Source organism: Paroedura picta, chromosome 6, assembly GCF_049243985.1.
Source record: "Paroedura picta isolate Pp20150507F chromosome 6, Ppicta_v3.0, whole genome shotgun sequence".
NCBI classification, from domain to species: domain Eukaryota; kingdom Metazoa; phylum Chordata; class Lepidosauria; order Squamata; family Gekkonidae; genus Paroedura; species Paroedura picta.
The window spans coordinates 6,729,049-6,751,277 of NC_135374.1; the positions used below are offsets into that span (position 1 = coordinate 6,729,049).

The 22,229-nt window shown below is 48.6% G+C and overlaps 1 protein-coding gene across 13 annotated transcripts in view; it reads right to left on the bottom strand.

Moving 5' to 3' along the window:
• The window catches only part of TENM4 (teneurin transmembrane protein 4), a 1,513,397-nt gene that overhangs the window by 561,681 nt on the left and 929,487 nt on the right, over window positions 1-22,229 (bottom strand). The window lies entirely within an intron of this gene.

Consider the following 22,229-nt stretch of genomic DNA (forward strand, 5'->3'; position numbering starts at 1 on the left):
CACTGTACCCCAACCCCACCCCAAATGAAAACAAGTACAACAATATAGGCTAGATATCAAGGGAAAAAAATTTCACAGTCAGAGTAGTTCAGCAGTGGAATAGGCTGCCTAAGGAGGTGGTGAGCTCCCCCTCACTGGCAGTCTTCAAGCAAAGGTTGGATACACACTTTTCTTGGATGATTTGGGCTGATCCTGTGTTGAGCAGGGGGTTGAACTAGATGGCCTCTATGGCCCCTTCCAACTCTATGATTCTATGATTCTAATATTCAGTGACTGGAATGTGTTCACGGTCCCGATCCCAAAGAAGTGAAACTTGACTGGGGCTTTCCCACCCTGGCCCCAGCCTGGTGGAACTTAACAAGTTCTGCAGGGCCTGTAAGATGGAGCTCTTAGAATCATAGAATCATAGAATCATAGAGTTGGAAGGGGCCATACAGGCCATCTAGTCCAACCCCCTGCTCAACGCAGGATTAGCCCTAAGCATCCTAAAGCATCCAAGAAAAGTGTGTATCCAACCTTTGCTTGAAGACTGCCAGTGAGGGGGAGCTCACCACCTCCTTAGGCAGCCTATTCCACTGCTGAACGACTCTGACTGAGAAAAACTTTTTCCTGATATCTAGCCTATATCGTTGTACTTGAAGTTTAAACCCATTACTGCGTGTCCTTTCCTCTGCAGCCAGCAGAAACAGCATCCTGCCCTCCTCCAAGTGACAACCTTTCAAATACTTAAAGAGGGCTATCATGTCCCCTCTCAACCTCCTTTTCTCCAGGCTGAACATTCCCAAGTCCCTCAACCTATCTTCATAGGGCTTGGTCCATAGGCCCCAGATCATCTTCGTCGCTCTCCTCTGTACCCTTTCAATTTTATCGATGTCCTTCTTGAAGTGAGGCCTCCAGAACTGCACACAGTACTCCAGGTGTGGTCTGACCAGTGCCGTATACAATGGGACTATGACATCTTGTGATTTTGATGTGATGCCTCTGTTGATACAGCCCAAAATGGCATTTGCCTTTTTTACCGCTGCATCACACTGCCTGCTCATGTTTAGTTTACAATCCACAAGTACCCCAAGGTCTCGTTCACACACAGTGCTACCTAGAAGCGTATCCCCCATCCAGTAGGCATGCTTTTCATTTTTCTGACCCAGATGCAGAACTTTACACTTATCTTTATTAAATTGCATCTTGTTCTCATTTGCCCATTTTTCCATTGTGTTCAGATCTCGTTGAACTCTGTCTCTATCTTCCGGAGTATTTGCCAGTCCTCCCAATTTGGTGTCATCTGCAAACTTGATGAGTAGTCCCTCCACCCCCTCATCTAGATCATTAATAAATATGTTAAAAAGTACCGGGCCGAGCACCGAACCTCTCTCCAGTCTGATGAAACACCATTGACAACAACTCTTTGAGTGCGGTTCTCTAACCAATTCCCTATCCACCTAACGATCTGAAAATTCAGATTGCAGTCCTTCAACTTATCCATCAGAACATCATGGGGAACCTTGTCAAAAGCTTTACTAAAATCCAAGTAAATGACATCAACCAAATTTCCCCGATCCAGCAAACCTGTTACTTGGTCAAAAAAGGAAACTAGGTTGGTCTGGCAGGACCTGTTGGAGACAAATCCATGCTGACTTCCTTGGATCACCAAATTGTCCTCCAGATGTTTGCAGATCGCTCCCTTTAATATCTGCTCCATTATCTTCCCCACAACAGAGGTCAGACTCACTGGTCTGTAGTTTCCCGGGTCATCCTTCCTCCCTTTTTTGAAGATCGGAATAACGTTTGCTCTTTTCCAGTCCTCCGGGACATCTCCAGTCCTTAAAGACCCAGTTCCGAAGATGATGGACAAGGGCTGTGCAAGTTCTCTGGAAAGTTCTTTGAGTACTCTCGGGTGCATTTCATCTGGACCAGGGGATTTGAACTCATCCAGTGCAGCTAAATGCCTCTCGACCACCTCTCTATCCATGTTAACCTGCCACCCAGACACTATCCTTTGGCTACAGCCATCTCTAGATGTGCCTAAACACTTTGACCTGTGGGAAAAAACAGATGTAAAATAGGCGCTAAGCCTTTCTGCTTTCTCTGCATCTTTCGTTAGAGTTTGTCCATCCGCACCCAACATCCGCGTCTGGCTACAAGCTTCCTTGGCTCCCCATCTCAAAAGGAATTCTATGAGGACATGGTCACTTCCCCCTAGGGTCCCCACCTCCTTCACCTCATCCACCAACTCTTGCCTGTTGGTAAGTATTAAGTCCAGTATGCCAGGCCTATGGTCTGCCAGGCCTATGGTTGAGCCCAAGAATAACATCAAGAATGTGCCCCTTTCCCTGTCCAAAAGCCCACCTTGCCACCACTTCTCCAAACAATTACTGATGCAAGAAGAGGAAGCCATTGTGTTTTTATAACTGAACTGAATGCATTTCCAAACTGAAAGTATTTATATATATTATATTTAATTACTGTTTAATCTTGTAAGCTGCCTTGAGCCCACTGGAGAATGGCAGGGTTAAAAAAGACCCCTAAAATTAATAAATATTTATTAAAATATCTAGAATATCATGGAAATCATTCTTACCCCCTACGTCACCCACCACAACCATTAAATCCACATTAACCCTCCCTAACAGCTTGCGATGCCCCTACTGTGTTTCGCAGCCTGTTCGAACCTCGGTTTCGGCAAAGGAAATGAAAACGCAGGAGGAACCTGGAGTCAAGCGAAAGGGGGAGGGAATGAAGCCTGCAAATTTTATCCATGCAAATTTACCGCGCAGCATGCACTGTCACCTAGAAACAATGTTCTCTTTTAAAGCATTGCTCTGCCCTTTCGGGAACGGCCGAGAACGTACGGAGAAATCCCACAGCCTTCGAACCGGTGGGGAAAAGAAATATTTTGCACTAAGGCAAACAGCAGGGCGTGAGTCTCCGCCGCTGCTCAGGAGGCGTTTAAACGGGTCTGAAGTTAAAGGACACTCCTGGACATTTTCGGCCTCTTTTACGATCCTCGGGGACCTTTGCGTAAACTCGGGAGTAGAGCCTGAGACGGGACTTGCAAACCATTGGCGGCGTTTTTACAAGCTGCAGGCGTAAGAGCTTCGGGAAACCTGGCCTGTCTCAAGCCGTAATCACCTCCCAAGCAGCTCCAAACCTTACGCTCAGGGAGAACTGCTGGTGATCTGGGGCCTGCATATCTATGGAACGCTTTTTCCACCCCCCAAGAGCGCTAAGTTCATCTCAACAAAACCTGCTCAGGATCCCTGGTCGAAAGGAACTGACACTGGCTTCAACCAGGGCCAGGGCTTTCTCGACCTCAGCCCCAGCTTGGTGGAACACTGCGGGAAGAGACCAGGGTCCTGCAGGGCAGTTCCGCCAGGTTTGCAAGACGAGCTGTTCCACCAGGCCTAACGGTTGAGGCCCAGCTAGATCATCAAGAAGAGCTGGCTTCACTGCGGAAATAAAGTATTTAAAAGGCTACCATGTAGAGAAGAGGTAGTCAACCTGTGGTCCTCCAGATGTCAATGGACTACAATTCCCATGTAGTCCATGGACATCTGGAGGACCACAGGTTGATTACCCCTGATGTAGAGGATGGAGCAGAGTTGTTCACTCTTGCCCCGGAGGGACGGACCAGAACCAATGGGATGAAATTAATTCAAAAGGAATTCCGTCTCAACACCCGGAAGAAGTTCCTGACAGTCAGAGCGGTTCCTCAGTGGAACAGGCTTCCTTGGGAGGTGGAGGGTTCTCCATCTTTGGAAATTTTTAAACGGAGGCTGGAGAGCCATTTGACGGAGAGGCTGATTCTGTGAAGGCTCAAGGGGGCGGCAGGTGACAGTAGATGAGCGAGAGGGTTGTGAGTGTCCTGCATAGTGCAGGGGGTTGGACTAGATGACCCAAGAGGTCCCTTCCAATTCTAGGATTCTATGATTCTATCTGCTCTCCGAATTTCAAGCTCAAATGACCTTGTAGTCTGCATATCCAAGTTACTTAATAGGTACAACGGAGTGTGTTATCCTGATAGCTTCTCGTGATTCTCGCGGCAAGTCAAAAGGTGAATTCATGTCAGATTAACATCGCTGACTCCTCTCGACTTTTAAGTGCTCTCTGGTCCACACAGCCGGGCTGCCACTGGAGGGTCATGGAGTCGCTTGTATTTGCATACGGCCCACGAGCCACATCACCAATGACTTGCAGCGGGGGGGGGGAGCATTTCGGCCCCCCCCGGGAGGGCTCTTTAAAACAAACCTGATTTGATTCAGCTTATGGGATTCGGATGGTCATTATTTCCCGAGCCTAACGAGAGCACGAGCTGTGTTTACACGAGAGGAGGCCAAAGGTCAAAACACGAGGAGGAAAAGACCAGACGCTGCGAATCAATACCTCGCAGGCCGATATCTATGATGAAAGAAGGATTCTGCCTCTGTGAAAGCAGGATTTTCAGGCCCATGCAGATCTCAGTGCTGAGATAACCGAAGCTCACCTCTCTATTTTAAAAAAAGCAAGGCATGAGTTCCAAAATGGGCATGCTGTTTCCACACTCTTCCATCAGATTTAGTTTATGGGCAAGTTTCACCAATGGTCTAACTCAGGGGTAGTCAACCTGTGGTCCTCCAGATGTCCATGGACTACAATTCCCATAAGCCCCTGCCAGCAAACGCTGGCAGGAGCTCAGGGGAATTGTAGTCCATGGACATCTGGAGGACTATCCCTAGTCTAACTAGCTGGCCATGTTGTTGTTGTTGTTATTTTAATTTCTTACCCACCCCTCTCAGCAAGCCATAACAATAAAACCCCATTAAAAACCCCCATTAAAAATACATAACATTAATAACAACCTGGCGGGGGGGGGAAACCCAGTCCATCTCATATGGTATACCAGACCCCAGGGGAAGCAGGAGGTATATCAACCTTTTTATCATTGAGAAACATTCTTCAGGCTTTGAGACACCGTATGGTTAGGGAGCGTAGCTGTGGACACGCCCACCCAGGGCTCCTCCCCTTCCAACTCCCTCCAGGCCCATCATTGGCCATTTTGGGAGGGGGTGGGCGGGTCAACATTGACCATATATGGTCATATCACAAGAAATGTTTAACACGCTTAAAATACCGTATATAAAAGTATAATATATTAAAATAATAATAATAATTAACTCGCAACCGTTCAGGAAACCCTTCCAGACCCATCAAGGAACCTCAGGGTTTCATGAAACCCTGGTTGAGAAGGCCTCACCTAGGCTACCCTGCTCTCATCAAATCTCAGAAGCTAAGCAGGGTCGACCTTGGCTAGTCCTTGAATGGGAGACCACCAAGAAGGTCCAGGGTTGCTAAGCAGAGGCAGGCAATGGCAAAACACTTGTGTGTGTCTTTTGCCCGGGCCTGGACGGTCCATGCTAGCATGTCCTCATCTGACCGACAAGCATGATCGGTCCTGGTTAGTATTTAGAGGAATACGACCGAGGAAGCCCAGGGTCACTATGCAAAGGCAGCAAATGGCAAATCACCTCTGCTCATCTACTGCCTAACAGCTAGGGATGTGTGCTTCGGCTCAGTTCGGTCGCCTCGGTGATCACAGTGCGGAGAGGTGGTGGCGGCGTGCCAGCCGGCAGCTGCACAGAAGTGTCTGCAATGTGGCCGGTGTGTCACCACCGCTGCCCCTCCACTCCACAGCGCTGGCCGCCTCGGATTTCGGCAATCGGCGAGGCGCCCAAATCGAGCTGAAGCACACAGCCCTACTTACAACACAAAGGTCACCACGAGTCAGCTGACACTTGACAGCTCTTCACACACACACACACGGAAGGTGCCAGGTTCAAACTCGTACAGGTCCTGGGACACGAGGGTCAAAGGATGCTTAGGGCTGATCCTGCGTTGAGCAGGGGGTTGGACTAGATGGCCTCTATGGCCCCTTCCAACTCTATGATTCTGTGATTCTAAGATTAAAGTCACATCACTTACTCCCCAATTCAAGGCCAGTTCTTGGTTTTGGTATGCCCTGGATACCTGCAGGCCTCCTCCCCTCTTCTTGACCTCGATTAACATCTTCCTGCTCACCTGCCTGAGCTCTCTTCCCTCCCTTCTTAACTGTCCATCCTTTCCTCACCTATGTGCTTGTTTCCCAGACTGTGCTGTGCTGGCCCATTCCCTGCCTGTGCCGTGCTGTGCTGAGGCTGGCCCCAACCTAACCCTCTGAATCAGTCGACCAAGGTTACAACTACCTACTCTGAGTGAAAATGGCTCCAGCATCAGAATTTGAGAGGCTCCAAGGCCAAGGCAAAGGACACTGGAGATCAGATTAGCATCAGACTTGGAAACATTGAAACTCTCCCATTCTTGTTGCCGTGCCCCACAACGCACAGCTCCCTGCCCGCCTTCCCGAGTTCTCCTCAGGCCCTAAAAAACACCAGAAAATGAGACTCTAAAAACACTTTGCAACGGTTAATCAGATAAGACAGGCAAGACCTTGACTAATGGACTTTCTCATGAACTCTATCCACACACAGGAAAAACACTTCTTAATGGACTTGCTAATGAACAACACCTAGACACAGGAGACAAGCTTCCTATCTCCAGTCCATCCTCTGGGAGATTTCCAGATAAGACAATTTCTCATGAACTCTATCCAAACACAGGGAAAGCACTTCTTAATGGACTTGCTAATGAACTCCACCTAGGCACAAGAGAAGAGCTTCCTAGCTCCAGTCCATCCTCTGGGAGATTTCCAGATAAAACAGGGATGTGATGTGTTACACACAAAAACTCACAAAATAAATAAAATGCCCAGCAACTGTTTACACACTCCACACTTTGGCATGGAAAGATCCCCATCTTTCCATTTCCCACCTCTGAAGGTGCCAGCCACAGTTTCGGGGACTAAAACAACCAGACCATGGCCAAACGGCATGGAAAACCCGCAACAAACAATTGCAACACGGGGTTGACTCTGACATCTGACCAGTTATCATCCGTCGACTCGTCCGCCTATGGAAGCCTTCCCATGCAGACGAGATCATAGAATCATAGAATCGGAAGGGGCCACACAGGCCATCTAGTCCGACCCCCTGCTCAACGCAGGATCAGCCCAAAGAGATATCTTTGTGTGGTTCTGGAATCTTGCATATTTGTGTCTCTGCCTTTCCCCTTTCGCCTCGGGAGAGGGGGAAACATCACACAAGCCAAGCCTGGGAAGGGACAATTCAATTTCGCGTTCTGCGGGATTCCAAGCCCACCGTAATTGTACGATAATTTGCCATGAAGCATGCATGTCAGGCCACATGTTTGCCTCTTGACCCGACGGGAGACGGAGAGCGGGAAAAGAAGGTCTAGCGGATAATTGCTGTTGGAGTAACCCTGATGTCTTGATTATGATTCGCAGGCCAGTCACTCAAAGATAATTCCTAGGATAATATTGCGGGGGCCCAGCCTCTCTTCGACTGAAATACAACGCTCCCCTCTGATGCTTGGCCTCTTTGCCGGGGAGTCACGCTCGGATTATGTCAACCGTGTTTTTTTCCCCTAAGTGGCGTGATGGAATGGAAAAAGATAAATTTCACCCAATAAGAAAGGTCTTTCTTCGTGAAGCACAGAACTGGGGTTCCCATGTTCCACATTTTGGCTGGCCCAGGTGGAGATTTTCACCACCAGGGCTTCTGATCCACTGAGAGGGGAACTGATAGCTATTTTTAAGTATTTAAAAGGCTGCCATGTAGAGGATGGAGCAGAGTTGTTCTCTCTTGCCCTGGAGGGAAGGACCAGAACGAATGGGTTGAAATTAGTTCAAAAGGAATTCCGTCTAAACCTCAAGACGTTCCTGGCAATTGGAGCGGTTTCTCAGTGGAACAGGCTTCCTCGGGAGGTGGTGGGTTCTCCATCTTTGGAGATTTTCAAACAGAGGCTGGAGAGCTATCAGACGGAGAGGCTGATTCTGTGATGGTTCAAGGGGGTGGCAGGTGACAGAAGATGAGTGATAGGGTTGTGAGAGAGGGGCTATTTGACTTTAGGAGGGGGTCTTTTTTGCCGCCCAGTTATTCTTGTATTGCGGGTTGAGTACGACTTTAATTTTTAACCGTATATATGTGGGGTTTTATCGTTATGTAACGCGCCGCAAGACAGCTTTGCTGATAGTGGCGGGGAATAAATCCTTCATTGGCATAGCAAAAATAAAATAAAGCAAAAATCCTAATGAAATTATAACAATCGGCTGTGCAGTTTCTTTTAAAAAGTTGCTTTGGTGGCAGCACAAGGATCTTCACTGCATTTCTGATGATAAGCTGTGTGCATGAAAGAAAATCTTATTCTTTTAAATATGTTTCTTTTAATATTTATCCTGTCGAACGGATCTCCTGTCTGAAACGTTGAAGAGCCAATCTGAGTTACAAAGAGGACTTACGTTTTGCAATTGGCTAGACCTCTTGTGGCAGCTATTTTGTGGTTGCTCTCCCAGACAATTGGCAAAACCCCTGCAGGCTCAAAAAGGTTGGGGACCGCTACACAAAACCTTCCCTAACATCTTGGAAAGAGTTGCCTCCCCAACAGGAAGTGACTTTCCCGTTCTTCAACACCAAATACCTAAAACTGAATTCTTACAATACTCCAGACTCAGCCTTTTTTCAACCCTTTGACCTTGGAGGAACCCCTGGAATATTTTCCGTAGTGGAGAAAGAGGCTAGGCCTGTAGCCCAACAGGTAAAGTGGGCTCCAGTGACATCAAGCCATGTCCACAGCCATCTGAACTTCTCGGAAAGGCTGTGGAACAACCGGGGACCTTTCCAGTAACCTCAGGATCCCCCAGATCCCTGGTTGGGAATCCTTGCTCTAGCTCAACACAGTTTGCCTTCTTGACTTACAGCCTCTCCGCCCTTCCCCATTCAAAATATGTAAGCCACTTGTAAGATGTATGCCTTCTAGGCAGACGACCAAATCAGCACTAAGGTACGGTACTTAAGGAATGGCTGATGATAATAAATAACAATAGATGATGATGCTGGTGATGTGGATCTTATTTTAAGTCTTCTAGGAGGGAGAGAGATGCAGGTGCTGCTGTGGGAGGAAGACGGTGGATAGAATTGGAATAACAGCATCGTAACGGCATCGGGTCTCAATAAAGAGCTCAAATCACTTCCAGTCCCTACTTCTGAACCCACGGATTTAACAAGTCTCCAACTGAATGACAGTCACCCGCCCTTCCTCTCTCCATAACAAACAACCTCTATGGGAAGTGGGGCTGAGAGAGCTCTGAGAGAACTGTGACTCTCGCAAAGTCACCCAGCTGGCTGCAGGTGGAGGAGGAGTGGGGAAATCAATCGGCTGGAACTGTTGCTCAGTGATCTGTCCTACACTGGGGGAACCAACAGAAGGATCTTTCGATGAATCTTTGCACAGACAATGGGCAGTGCTCTGTTTCAGTGGTCCCCAACCTTTTTATCACCGGGGAGCGGCCAACGCTTGACAATTTTACTGAGGCCCGGGGGGGGGGGTAGTCTTTTGCTGAGGGACGTCAACACTGCCTGAGCCCCTGCTCCACTTGCTTTCCCGCTGGTGTCCCTGGGGGACGCTGCCAGCAGCAGCTGCACAGTGTCATGCCAAGGGGGAGGCCCAGCCATGGCGGCTGCTGGAGAGCATCAAAGGTGAGCCAAGGCAGAATGGCAGGGCAGCCCCCAAGGCAGCAGCTGGGGAGGAGGACGAGGAAGAGCTCCTGACCCAGGGGTAGTCAAACTGCGGCCCTCCAGATGTCCATGGACTACAATTCCCAGGAGCCCCCTGCCAGCGTTCGCTCCTGGGAATTGTAGTCCATGGACATCTGGAGGGCCGCAGTTTGACTACCCCTGTGCTGACCGGTACTGACTGATCCACGGACCGAGACCGGTCCACAGACCGGGGGGTTGGAGACCACTGCTCTACTTGATCCAATTCCCTTTTCCTAGTTCATCTCTAGATGGCACCCGTAATCTCACACAAACATGCACACACAAGCACGAGGAAACAACAGACTTCTCTGCTCAACTACCAGAATCTTAAACTTGAATTTTACTAGCGTATTTGGCTAATTGGTTTTATTGTGCCAGGTCTTCGAAGCGGAGAAATCCTGCCCTTGTTTGGCAAGAGACTGTGTACGTAAGTGAGTGTATGTGTTTTCAACAGACATCTTTTTCATTAAAACTAGGAGGTCTAGAACAGGAGTAGACAACCTGTGGTCCTCCAGATGTTCATGGACCACAATTCCCATGAGCCCCTGCCAGCGTTTGCTGGCAGGGGCTCATGGGAATTGTAGTCCATGCACATCTGGAGGGCCACAGGTTGACCCCTGATCTAGAAGCTGTCCCAAAACTCTGTGTGTGTGTTTGTGTGTGTGTGTGTAAGAGAGAGAGAGAGAGAGAGGTAACATACAACCTGTTTATAAGCGGCCGCACTAAATCAAGGGCCTTGTAAGTCCTGGCAAAGACATGCCGGCAAGAATTTATTTACCACAGGATTAAGTAGCAAGCACATAATGGGAACCATTTGGCCAGAGGAACACGTACTGGAACCACTTTCCATCTGCTTGTTATCAGCAGCCGGGAAGGGCGGAACTGGGAACCAATGTACAAAGAAAGATTATTTTAAAAAATAGACTTCGATGAGCAGCCGGGTCTTGATAAAAGCGGGAGTAAGGTTTCGTTCTAGTGTAGAGCAAGGGGGGGGGGTGGCACAACCTCAGCTGAAACAGCATCTCTCAGAGACAAATGACGCACGGCCACGGTGACGGGTCCAGCCCGTGCCCCCCTGGCACAGTTTTAGAGACAAATTTAGCTGGTTAAGGATTGCTGCAAGGCCCCGATCCTGAGAAGCACTCGAATCATAGAATCATAGAGTTGGAAGGGGCCATACAGGCCATCTAGTCCAACCCCCTGCTCAATGCAGGATCCTAGAATCATGGAATCATAGAGTTGGAAGGGGCCATACAGGCCATCTAGTCCAACCCCCTGCTCAATGCAGGATCCTAGAATCATGGAATCATAGAGTTGGAAGGGGCCATACAGGCCATCTAGTCCAACCCCCTGCTCAATGCAGGATCATAGAATCATGGAATCATAGAGTTGGAAGGGGCCATACAGGCCATCTAGTCCAACCCCCTGCTCAATGCAGGATCATAGAATCATGGAATCATAGAGTTGGAAGGGGCCATACAGGCCATCTAGTCCAACCCCCTGCTCAATGCAGGATCATAGAATCATGGAATCATAGAGTTGGAAGGGGCCATACAGGCCATCTAGTCCAACCCCCTGCTCAACGCAGGATCAGCCCTAAGCATCCTAAAGCAGGGTCGCCTCGTGTCACCAAAGCACAGGACTGAGCAGGACGGAGCCCTTGTGGCAATTTTTTAGGTGGCTTAATGGCCTTTGACTTAACATGGATAGCCCAGGCTTGGGCTAGCTGATCAGATCTCAGAATCTAAGCAATGTCGGCCCCGGCTCGTATTGGGAGCGGAGACCCAAAGGAATACAAGGGTCATGGCGAGTTGGCAGGCAACGGCAAACCCTTTGATTCTGGGAAGTTAGGCAAATGGTGAGTGGGTGGGCAGAAGGGATTGTGTTGCCGCTTGGCTCTTGTGGCCCTTTCCTTGGATGCCCAGGGAATTGGCCGTTGCCATTTTGGGGTCCGGAGGTCAATTTCCTCCAGGCCAGACTGGCCAGGGATTCGCGGGGAGGGGAGGGTTGGGAGGGGACATCATCTGGACATGGAATTGGAGTCACTAGGTGGGGCAGGTAGTTGTGAATTTCCTGCATTCAGCAGGGGGTGGACTAGATGACTATGGAGGTGCCTTCCAGCTCTGTAATCTCTGAATGTCTCTTTCCTTGAAAAACCCATGGGGTCATCACAGATCACCTGCAGTTTGACAGAATTTTTCACCTCCACCACGAGGAGCTAATTTCAGGGGCAATGTGTTGTTTTATTTATTTATTTTATTTTATTTAGATTCGTTTAACTGCACCTCCGGGCCAATCAGCTCGCGGTGGCTGACAACATCTTATAGATTAAAGCAGTGGTCCCCAACCTGCGGGCCGCGACCCGGCACCGGGCCGCAAAGGCCATGGCGCCGGGCCGCAGCTCCCTCTCCCCGCCCCCCCCCCCCCGCAGTAAAAAACTTCCCAGGCCGCAAGCTTGCAGCCCGGGAAGCTACTTACTGCGGGAGGGCGGAGAGAGGGAATCGGGGCCGGGCGCGGCTCGCGGGCGCAGCTCGAAGCGTGGGCGTGGCCCGCCCGGGCGCGGTCCCTACGGGCACGGCCCAATGCCCTGCCGGTCCCCAGCCTAATAAAGGTTGGGGACCACTGGATTAAAGCAATTAACAGTTAAAACTGTAGCAGTTATTTTCGGAACTTTCCCTACCTACATATGCCTATGTTTATTGATGTCTATGTATAGGACGTCTATGTATTGACCGATGAGGCGGGGTATTGACTGTTGATTTTATGGAGGAGTTGCACGTGCATTTTTATTTCTTATTTTACAATTTTTTATTCCAATTTGCAGGCTTTATTGTGAACCCTGACTTTTCTAGTTATCACGAAACTTCATGAGGGGCGAGTGAATGAATGAATGAATGAATGAATGAATGAATGAATGAATGAATGAATGAATGAATGAATGTGGATGTGACACCGAAAATTTTCACAGGGTTTTTTAAAAGTGAATTTGGACGGGGACTGTAGTGCAGAGAGTGTGTGAGAGAGAGATAACAGTCAATAGGCCCTCGAGATTCCTCAAGTTGAGCCTGGCCCCAAGTACAAGAGACTTAGGAAGGGGGGAAAGACAGGGACCCCCTCTATCTGCCACTGCCTTCACCTGTCATTCCCTTGAACCCCCCAGGGGTTGATATGAGTCACGTGGGATTTGACGACATTTTTCACCCCCACATTACCCCCTAAAACGGTATCAACACATCTACGAGACCACCTCTTCCACTACGCCCCACCCCAAAGAGCATTAAGATCAAGTGATTAAAAATGAAGAAGAAGAAGAGTTAGTTCTTATATGCCGCTTTTCTCTACCCAAAGGAGTCTCAAAGCGGCTTCCATTCGCCTTCCCTTTCCTCTCCCCACAACAGACACCCTGTGGGGTGGGTGAGGCTGAGAGAGCCCTGATATCCCTGCTCGGTCAGAACAGTTTTATCAGTGCCGTGGTGAGCCCAAGGTCCCCCAGCTGGCTGCATGTGGGGGAGTGCAGAATCGAACCCGGCATGCCAGATTAGAAGTCCACACTCCTAACCACTACCCCAAACTGGCTCTCTCAGGCTCCCCGGCCCCAAGGAAGCAATACTGGTCTCCAGCAGGGCCAGGTCCTTTTTGGTGTTGGCCCCGTCCTCGTCGAACTCTCTGCCAAGCCTTCGGTTGAGGCCAGAAGTAACATCTAGGAATGCTGGCCTCCCTGCCTCAAACGCATCAAATGAACCAAATTTTGTAATAACTGATAACCCCTCCCCCCTCAAATTGTTTTCACTTGATTTAAAATGTTACATTTAAATCTCGTTGGATTAAAATGTCGACGTGATGTTTTAGTCTCTCTGTGTTGATATCGCGTTTTGACACAAACCGCCCTGAGCCGTCAGGGAAGGGGGCATACAAGTATAAAAATAAACAGCCACAGTGGTATATAGTTTCGTCACGAGACCACCGTTTTAACCGCCTGAGTGGAGGCGACGGAGGGCAATGGCAAACCGCCATCGATCCAAACAGGTCTTGCTCAAAGCGTCGGGAGATTTCCAAATATCTCACAGGCCAAACTACATGCCTGGGTGGGGACCCTGGGCTGGATTTTTGGGATGGGGCTGCAGCTCAGTGGGCAGAGCATCTGCTCTATATCCAGGTTCAGTCCCCAGAACTGACAGTTTGCAGGACCAGACAGAAGAACAGGTGACGGATCAGAAACCCGAGAGAACAACAGCACAGAAAAAGCGGGCCTTGACAGACCAGAGGTAGACTCAGCACAAAGAAACCCCCAGGTATAATTTACCCCTGAAAAACACCGGGGGGGGGTTTACTGATATATATTGTGACTGCTGTAGTGGAGAAGGTGTGGTTAAATTCTTCCCACATGTTCCCCCCTAACGGAAAAAAGATTCCCTCACAAGCTGTTTTTAGTCCTGGTAATGAAAAATGACAGACACGATACAGGCCTCGTGGAGTATGACTTCCGCTCCTAGAATACCATTTTCGGTTGGGATTCTGGCATGGTGGTGGAGGGGAATCTAAACTCTTTCCCCACTTTGCTACAGGACAGTTACTGAGGAGCAGATCCTGGCCAGGGAATTCCGGAGATAAGAACGTAAGAGAAGCCATGTTGGATCCGGCCAGGGGACCCGGAAAGGGGGGCAGGTAGGGGTGTACATAGTTGTTTCCTCAGCCAATGAAATTTGGACTCCATGGAAAATTTCCACCAGGCAAAAAAAGATAATCTGCAATGAAAGTATCTAACAGAGGCTTTTCGTGCAGTGAGTGGACTTACTTGGGAGTCGGAGGATATTGGGGGTTATCACTGATGGCTGTTAATGTAAGTCATTAATACATAATATGTGTTTTGAATAAGAGGCTCCAGTTTTTGTACATAGTATCTGTTCCACTTAATATTTCTGGTAAGGGCTTGGAGGAGGAGCTGGTCTCACCCTTTCAGGGCGCTTTCCCACCCCTGAGTGCCTCATCCTCCAACCGGCTTGCCTGTCTGTCCAACGGCCAGCCAATAGCCTTCCATCCCCCACCCCTGACCACCCCTCCTCCTTCAATTTTCCTCCGAGGCTCGGAGGCTGCAGATCCCTGCCGCTTGAGAGGGGCCCCTGCCAGTGAGTTTCCTGCCTCGGGGCTTCCACCCTGCAGCCTTTCCAGGACCCGGAAGGAAGGAGGGGCCATCCACAGAGTTTTTCCACTCAGCCCCCCTCCCCATCCAACATCTGTTGTATTCTTGAATGCTATGGGCTTGTACCCTAGTTTTGTATAATATTGGAGTGCACACTTGGAGGTCGGGAACCATATCACAGTGACTGCTCTGCCACAGACCCAAAAGTGTGGTCTTATAAACCTAAGACAGCCAGATATGTGATAAGGACTTTGAGTGGTTTCAAGTTTGCCCTCCATTTCTGACTATTTTATTTATCCAGACTCCGAGTATTTTACTCTCCTTTAACTAAACCCCCCTCAAATCTTTACGTTCCCTAGAGCCGCAATTAAATCTCAAGAACTGGTCATCCTGTAGGTAATTATTTTGAGTCCTCCGTGCAGAAGAAACTGCCGGGAATCAATATTTACCTCGTAATGTTTATTCTGTGCCAGTGCCGGATTTCTAGATTTTTTTCCCATCAAGACTACCACTGTGTTCTAGGCAGGTAGGTAGGCAGATATTAGATGGATGGACGGATGGATGGACAGACAGACAGGCAGATGAACATACAGACAGAGGGTGACGGGGAGACAGTCAGAGAGAGGATAGATGAGCAGACAATTATACATAGACAAAGAGAGCTAGGCCTATTCTGCACACAATAGATAATGCACTTTAGAAGTAGATTTACCAGTTCCGCACAGGAAACTCCACCTCCCAAACTGCATTATCCTATGTGTGAGGAATGGGCCCTAGACAGTAAGAGACAGAGAGAGAGAGAGAGAGAGAGAGAGAGAGAGAGAGAGAGAGAGAGAGAGAGAGAGAGAGAGAAATGGATGAACGGACAGGAAAGCAAGAGAGAGAGAGAGTTTCAAAAAACCTATTTTTACAAATAAGGCCTGGACTACATCCGTGGGAGCATTAGATTGCAGCATTCACTTTTACATCTTGCACATAAATTCCGTCAGACGAAGCCTCACATAGCTACGAGAAGGCTGCCAGCTCCGTCCTTTCCCTGACAGTGAAGCAGGACAAAAAACCATCCAAAATCTCCAAAATGGAGAAGTATCCAGAAAATTTCTCGACGCGGTATATTCTCCATGGGAAACATTCTGCCCTACATCTGTCATTATCATGGAGCTGCCTTCACCTGAATCAGACCCTTGGCCCATCCCAGTCGGTATTGTCTACGCAGGCTGGCAGTCGTTCTCCGGGGCATCAGCAGGAGGTCTTTCGTACCACCTCCTACCTGAGCTTTGGAACCCAACCAGCATCCGAATAATTGAAGATGATGGTGTGTTTATTGAATAACAGAGATTGGCTTTTCCCCCAGACAACAGCAAGCTGCGTTGAGCTCCCGAGACTCTAAAGATGCTGTGATCAATACAAGAGGCGGTCCATTCTCCACCTCTGCAAATCTAAGGGGACCAAGCAGACCGTACATAGAATCATAGAGTTGGAAGGGACCTCCTGGGTCATCTAGTCCAACCCCCTGCACTATGCAGGACACTCACAACCCTATTGCTCATCCACTGTCACCTGCCACCCCCTTAAGCCTTCACAGAATCAGCCTCTCTGTCAGATGGCTCTCCAGCCTCTGCTTTAAAATCTCCAAAGATGGAGAACCCACCACCTCCCGAGGAAGCCTGTTCCACTGAGGAACCGCTCTAACTGTCAGGAACTTCTTCCGGATGTTTAGATGGAATTTCTTTTGAATTAATTTCATCCCCTTGGTTCTGGTCCATCCCTCTGGGGCAAGAGAGAACAACTCTGCTCCATCCTCTATTAAATATTTGAAGATGGTTATCGGATCCCCTCTCAGTCGCCTCCTCTCCAGGCTAAACAGACCAAGCTCCCCCAACCTTCCCTCCTACATCTTGGTCTCCAAACCCCTCACCGTCTTTGTTGCCCTCCTCTGGACACGCTCCAGTTTGTCTCCATCCCTCTTCAACTGTGGTGCCCAAAACTAAACACAGTTCACTCCTTGTGCTGTTTGGGTCCTGGGGGTGCTTGGGAAGGTGGTGGGGTTACTCGATCCAGCCCTCAGTCATGCCGGACAAGAGCTTCCTGGACAGTCAGCCGGTGCTCATATTCCCTGCCAATGCACCATAACAGGGATTTTAAGAATACTGATTAGAAGCCCTGGTAAGCCTGGTTTGCTCACGAGAAATACTGTCTACAGTTCTGGTCGCCATCCCTAAAAAAGGGTGTTGCAGACGTGTGGAAAAGAGCACCTTAAAGACAAACACCATTTGTGGCTGGGGAGGAGCTTTAAGGTTCTCCTGGACTCTTGCTCTCTGCTGCTACAGAGAGACTCACATGGCTGCCCATCTGGATCTGTCTCCATTGAAGACGCCCTATTTAGCTGTACTGAACGGGAATCCATCAACCTCATGATAGGCTGCCTAAGGAGGTGGTGAGCTCCCACTCACTGGCAGTCTTCAAGCAAAGGTTGGATACACACTTTTCTTGGATGCTTTAGTATGCTTTGGCTGATCCTGCGTTGAGCAGGGGGTTGGACTAGATGGCCTGTGTGGCCCCTTCCAACTGTTTGATTCTAGGATTCTATGATAAAAAGACCAAGGGGCTCTCCTTCTACCTGCATCTCAAGAAGTGAGCAGGGAGTCAAAAAAAGAAAGAGCTTCTCCCCTTCACAAATTTTGTTAGTCTTGAAGGTTGTCCTGCTCTTTTCCGCAGACTCACACAGTTACCCATCTCGATGTATCTCTACAGCAGAGCTGGGAAAAGCACGGAGAATCATAGAAGAATAATAGAATCATAGAGTTGGAAGGGACCCCTTGGGTCATCTAGCCCAACCCCTGCACTATGCATCTAGCCCAACCCCTGCACTATGCAGGACACTCACATCCCGACTGCTCATCTACTGTAATCTGCCACCCTTGAACCTTCACAGAATCAGCCTCTCCGTCAGATGGCTCTCCAGCCTCTGTTTAAAAATCTCCAAAGATGGAGAACCCACCACCTCCCGAGGAAGCCTCTTCCACTGAGAAACCGCTCTGACTGTCAGGAACTTCGTCCGGAAGTTTAGACAGAATTTAGAATAATAGAATCATAGAATCTTAGAGTTGGAAGGGATCTCCTGAGTCATCTAGTCCAACCGCCTGCACTATACAGGACACTCACATCCCTATCGCTCATCCACTGTCACCTGCCACCCCCTTGAGCCTTCAAAGAGGACAACCAAGACAATTAGAGGTCAGAGCACTGTCCCTTTAAGGAGTCTGGGACTTTTCTGTTTAGAAAAGAGACAACTAAGGCAGGACACGATGGAGATTTATCAAGTTGTGTGTGAGATGGAGAGAGTTGACCACAAAAAAAAACTTTTATCCCGTTAACAGATAGGCAAGAACATCCAATTAGGTTGAGGGGGAGTAGCTTTGCATAGCCAAATAAACTGAAAATAAGTAAGTACTACTTTAAACGTAGAGTGATTGGAATCTGCTGCCAAAGGATGCAGTGGTGACCTTAGGGATGAACAGCATAAAAGGGGGATTAGACAGGTTCATGGAGGATGAGACCATCAACTATGGTCTCATGGTTACAGAGCCATGGTGACAGAGGGACCCTCTACATTCAGAGACACCAAGCCTCTGAATCCCAGGGCTAAGAGGAGGCATGAAGGGAAGGTGTCAGCTTCTATCCAGTTGTTGGCCATCCGGACAAACTGGTTGGCCGCTGTGTGAGAGAGGACACTGGACTGGATAGACTATTGGTCTGATCCAGCTGAGCTCTTATGTTCTTGATATTAAGGGGAAACCTTGGCTTTTCTGCCCTGTTGTTGGCCTTCCAGAGGAACTGGCCAGCCCCTGTGTATGACAGGATCCTGGACAGGATGGACCCTCCCTGGTCTGACCCAGCAGGGATGGACAACACGCAAGTCCTGTTGCACTTCAAAGATCAACAGTATTTTCAGGGCATGAGCTTTTGTAAGATGAAAGGAATTTTGGCTCTCCAATGTTTATTCTGGTGGTAGGAAGAGCTGTCAACTAACTTTTGGCGACCTGTTAGGCAGGAGTGGCCAAAATGTGGCTCTCCAGATGACCATGGATTACAAATCCCTGCACATGCTGGCAAGGGATCTTGGGAACTGTAGTCCATGGACATCTGGAGAGCCACACTTTGACCAACCCTTCTGTAGAGTCTTCAAGGCAAGAGACATTCAGGTATGCTTCTGCGTACCAACCTGGGACTTCCTTGGTGGTCTTCCATTGAAATAGTAACTAGGGTGGACTCTGCTTAGCTTTCAACAGCTTATGAGATCAGTCTAGGATGGGCCATCCAGGTCAGAGCAGATGAGCCAAGTTGGCTAGCCATTGCTTCTGTGTACCAATCCTGAACTTCTTTGGTGGTCTCCCATCCATGCTTAGCTTCTGAGAGCTGAGGGGATAATGTTATGGTAGGCCACCCATGCCTGGATCTTGAAAGCTTACTCTCTGGAAATGTCACAGGTCTTTAAGGTGGCACTGGATTCGAATCCTGCTCGTCTACTGCAGACTAACATGGCGACCCCTCTGGAACTGGAGCAGTGATGATGCTGGCTGAAAGCGCAGGAGAAAAGGCATCAGAGAAATGCGTCTCTCTGCTTGCAAGAGCCCAGAGAATGGAGGGACCTGGAAACCCAGCCAAACTGACAGTCGCACCCTCTGCTCCTTCCGTCCCTTGCCAGATTCCCCCTTTCATCCCTGACTTCAAAGGAATCTTTATCAGCCTTGGCCTGAGTTGCGCATCAAAAGGGAGGGATGTCGGCTGAGAAGAGCTAGGTAAGTCATGACGGCGGAGTTTACTGCATTTTGATACGGAAGATTTCAAGGGAGAGGAGTAAACCTGCTTCCCTTCATTGATGGGGGAGAAAGAAGGGGGGGGAGATATATCCAAAAGCCTAAATGAATAAATAAATGCTTGGTGGTGCGGAATATAATTAACATTGTAATGTGGAGGGCGGAGAAAAGTTCCGGAAAAGCTGCCTAAGCTGTTTCTGCCACAAGACTGAAATGTATTTATACTGATTTATATCCTCTTTGCCGCCTGGCTTTTGCCCAAGAAGCACAAGATGCCATAGGTGCTTTTTTTGACCACAGTCCTGGGAGGCAGGTTACGAGGTCCACTTTCTAGCCATACACAAGAGTATCTCCTCCTCCTTTTTATTCTCCCCACATTTGTTCTCTGCCTTTCTCCCCAGTGGGGTCCCAGAATGGCTCACAATCTTCTCCCTCTCCTCCAGTCTGCCCTCACTAACAATAACCCTGTGAGGTAGGCTAGGATGAGGTGACTGGCCCCAAATTACCAAGAAAGCTTCTCTTATGGGGGATTCGAACTCGTAGAATCATAGAATCATAGAGTTGGAAGGGGCCATACAGGCCATCTAGTCCAACCCCCTGCTCAACGCAGGATCAGCCCAAAGCATCCTAAAGCATCCAAGAAAAGTGTGTATCCAACTTTTCCTTGAAGACTGCCAGTGAGGGGGAGCTCACCACCTCCTTAGGCAGCCTATTCCACTGATGAACTACTCTGACTGTGAAAAACTTTTTCCTGATATCTAGCCTATATCGTTGTACTTGAAGTTTAAACCCATTACTGCGTGTCCTCTCCTCTGCAGCCAGCAGAAACAGCATCCTGCCCTCCTCCAAGTGACAACCTTTCAAATACTTAAAGAGGGCTATCATGTCCCCTCTCAACCTCCTTTTCTCCAGGCTGAACATTCCCAAGTCCCTCAGCCTATCTTCATAGGGCTTGGTCCCTTGGCCCCAGATCATCCTCGTTGCTCTCCTCTGTACCCTTTCAATTTTATCTACGTCCTTCTTGAAGTGAGGCCTCCAGAACTGCACACAGTACTCCAGGTGTGGTCTGACCAGTGCCATATACAACTCTAACCCCCTACACCTGCTTCATTGTTTGAATGGATTCTCAGGCTTATTCTACCTGGACAACCGTCGGCCCTGAGATAATCGGGGCTCTGGAGTCTTTCATAACAATACTTAGAATTGGTCCGGTTCTTTATTGAAAATGATCTTTATAAATTTGAACCCTGCTTCTAACTGCATTCGAAGCCCCGGCCATCGATCAAAACGACACAATAAAACAAGTGGAGAGCAGCAGAAACAACACAAAGAAATTCAGCCCGACCAGGAACTCTTCACATTTGTTATCTCAAGGGAAGAAGGGGAGGGTGTGAGACAAACCAGGATATCTCCGATGCCATGCCCACCAGCAAACAGCTCAGTGAAGCGAAACAATTTCACACTTTTTAACCCAAAAGAAGCGTTAATGTCTCCTCTTGCAGACCCCTCCGTGGACCATGGGTCTTTCACATGGTTTTATTTTCTGTTTTGCTTTATGTTTTACTTTTCTCCCCAATGGAGGAGTCAACCCAGCTTACGTCATTCTCTTCGCCTCCATTTTAACCGCACAACGACCCTGTGAGGTAGGGTAGGTCGAAAATAGGTGACCGGCCCAAAGTCACCCAGCAAGCTTCCGTAGCAGAGGAGGATTTGAACTCAGGTCTCTACTGCCTGATCTGATTTTTTTTAAAAACTGGAGATGCTGGGAGCTGAACCAAGGACTCTCTGTTTGTAAAAAAAAAACATGCTCTGTCCCTGAGTCACAGACGCACATGTGCCTACACACACACGTTTTGTAAGGAGGTAATTTTATTATTTTGCATTTTGGTGGTACCAGAACTTCATTTTGGGGGTGGGGGGAGAATTGGATTGTGCAGTCAATGGTGTTGTAATTTTATTTGTTTTGTGGATTTTATTGTAAACTGTCATGAGCCGGCAGGGTCCGGGACTGGAGGTTGATAAAAGCTAATAAGAATGAAACTCAGATACTTTGGCCACCTCATGAGAAGGAAGGACTCCCTGGAGAAGAGCCTAATGCTGGGAGCGATCGAGGGCAAAAGAAGAAGGGGACGACAGAGAATGAGGTGGCTGGATGGAGTCACTGAAGCAGTCGGTGCGAGCTTAAATGGACTCCGGGGAATGGGAGAGGACAGGAAGGCCTGGAGGATCATTGTCCATGGGGTCGCGATGGGTCGGACACGACTTCGCACATAACAACAACAACAACAACAACAAAATGAATGAATGAATGAATGAATGAATGAATGAATGAATGAATGAATGAATGAATGAATGAATGATGGATGGATGGATGGATGGATGGATGGATGGATGGATGGATGGATGGATGGATGGATGGATGGATGGATGGATGAATGAATGAATGAATGAAGGATTTTTCATCTAACAGTTCTTCTGGAACTTAAACGTCACACATTATCATGATACTGGAAAAACACAGCACGACTGTTATCAAGCGACTTCTCTCTTTTGTTGCTGGCAAATCACAGCTGAATTACAGCAATC